General features: G+C 49.2%; 1 protein-coding gene across 1 annotated transcript in view; it reads right to left on the bottom strand.

Moving 5' to 3' along the window:
* LOC103257817 (zinc finger protein 627) overlaps positions 1-2,589 on the bottom strand; it is a 12,807-nt gene that overhangs the window by 9,971 nt on the left and 247 nt on the right. The window lies entirely within an intron of this gene.

The following is a 2,589-nucleotide window of genomic DNA, read 5'->3' as shown; positions in this document are numbered from 1 at the left end:
GAGGCTGCAGTGACCGGGAGCGGCCACTGCACTCCAGTCTGGGCGACAGAGTGAGACTCCAACTCAAAAAAAGAAAAAAAGTGAACAAATCTTTTCCAGGGAACAAACCCAGGAAGGGGCAGTGCTGACTGGCACACAGACAAGCCTGACTCAAGGGTGAGGTCAGGTCATCCTATCACCTGGCACATCCCCCAGCCCCACACTGCTCCCTGAAGTGCTCAATGACCACCTCCCAGGAGATATGGCATTGTGTGCCCATTACCTCAATGGGGTGGGTTCTCCTGTCCTCAGGGATAGTTTTCTCCCTTCACTAGTCTGAGCTACTCCAGAGGCGCAGGGATCATTTGTCTTATCCCCTTAATACCACCATCCAACTGGCAGGCCACCAATGTGTCCCCAAGAAATGGAAACTGGGGTTGGCGTGAGAAATCTAAGTGTCCTAAGGGCTTAGTTTTTAGATGAAATACATGATCGCCTACTGCGTACAATGAGCACAGGTTGGGGTGCTGGGTACACACATAAAGCCCAGACTTCTTTGCCACTATGCAATGCAACCATGTAACCAAAAGCTATCTATACCCCTAAAACTACTGAAATAAAGAAAAATAAAATAAAACAGATGAAGTACATAGCAGGATGTTCTCCCAGTCAAAGGCATCCAGCTGCTCCCCTGGGAGGTCCCACCTCCACCTCAGGTTGTCCTCTGGAAGATGACCCAGTGGCTGATATGCACTTGACCCTCCAAGAAGACAGGGAAGCTGTAGGCATCTTGGGGGCAGACTCGGACAGTTCTGAAACCCAGAGCCAGGAAAAGATAGGGTGGGCTGAGGGCATAGGAACCTGTACATGTTTCAAAGGGGAACCTCAGCCCAAAGACATTCTGATGAGGTGTCTGGCTAGGACAGATATAAGCAGGAGAGGAACAAAGGTTTCTTTCAGTGGGGTTTTGTGCTCTTATTCTCTGCTTTCCTCTCATGTGAAGTGTTCAGAAGCAGAAAACAAATATTTTTAAAAGAGCAATCCATTGCTCCTTGAAAAAATGATAAACAATTAAATTACTGTTTATCTAAAATGTATAATAAAGGACAAATAGCTGATCCCATGAACTGGAGAAGGGAATTGACATTTGGGAGTGGAGGGAAGGAAATGAAAACTTAGGCTAGAAGCATTAAACTAAGGGAACAGAGTCAAGGATTTGGGACCCTGGTTCGCATACAGAGGCTGGGCGCAGTGGCTCAATTCTGTAACCCAAGCACTCTGAGAGGCCAAGGTGAGAAGATTGCCTGAGTTCAGGGGTTCAAGACCAGCCTGAGCAACATGGCAAGACCTTATCTCTACAATAAATCAAAAAATTAGCCAGGCGTGGTGGTGCATACCTGTAGTTCCAGCAGTTTGGAAGGCAGAGGCAGAAAGATCGCCTGAGCCCAGCAGGTTGAGGCTGCAGTGACCGTGATCGTGTCACTGCACACCAGCCTGGGCAACAGAGTGCAATTCCAACTCAAAAAAAAAAGAAAAGGAAAGAAAAGAAAAAGAAAAACAGAGAGGAAAACCAGTCCTTCTGGAAGTGTTAAAATAATGAATTAGGAGGCAATTAGACTGAACTGACTGTGGTGTCCTGGTCTCCTACCCAAGGAAGCCAAAATCTAAAGCAAATGAACTTCTTTTGTAAATGACTAATTTATAGGGAAAACAAAATGTAGGCTTAAACAACCACAATCGCCAATTAACCTCTGACTACAGAAAATTTCCACCTGGGTAAACCAAATAAGGCCGCCACTTACCTGTAACCAGTCACAGATGCCATCTAGTTTGCTACCTTGGGAACCTTATAAAGCTTTCCCTTGGAGCCCTTCCAAGGGGTCCCCAGACCACAACCCATGGCTGGCTATTTCTCACTCATGAATCGCTGTCTGCTCGAATAAACTCTATTTATTTATGTTTGAGTCAGAGTCTCACTCTGTCCCCCAGGCTGGAGTGCAGAGGAGCACTCATGGCCACCGCAGCCACCACCAGCTGGGCTCAGGCGATCCTTCCCCTTCAGCCTTCCAAGGAGCCATAACTACAGGCACGCGCCACCACGCCCAGCTGATTTTCTTTACTTACTGTAGAGACGCGGTCTTGCCATGTTGCTCACGCTGGTCTCGAAACCCTGAGCTCAGGTAATCCTCTCTCCTCCACCTCAAAAGTGCTGGGATTACAGGCGTGAGCCACCGTGCCCGGCATCTTTATTTTTTGACAGAACCCCCGTTTATTTTGTGCATTTATTTATTTATGTATTTGTTTGTTTTTTAACTAGAGATGGGGTCTGGCTATGTTGCCCAGCCTGCTCTCGAACTCCTGGGCTTCAGCAGGCCTCCCGCCTCTGCCTCCCAAAATGCTGGGATGACAGGCGTGAGCCATCGCGCTCGGCCTGCCTCTGTTTAATTTTTAGTAGCAGAACGGAGGGGCTGGAGACCCCCCCAGACCCCAACTCCTCCACTCACCACCCCGCACACGAGTCGGGACCCTCCCGAGGACCCGCCCATGGTCCCCACCCCAACTAGGGGACGCGGGGCTGCGGGCGCGGAGCTGCCCAGAGAGGACTCCGGG

The sequence above is a fragment of the Carlito syrichta genome, unplaced genomic scaffold, assembly GCF_000164805.1.
Source record: "Carlito syrichta isolate Samal-C Ts95f unplaced genomic scaffold, Tarsius_syrichta-2.0.1 Scaffold81613, whole genome shotgun sequence".
NCBI classification, from domain to species: Eukaryota; Metazoa; Chordata; class Mammalia; order Primates; family Tarsiidae; genus Carlito; species Carlito syrichta.
The sequence above is the reverse complement of the archived record's forward strand: the minus strand, read 5'-3'. Positions and strand labels throughout refer to the sequence as shown.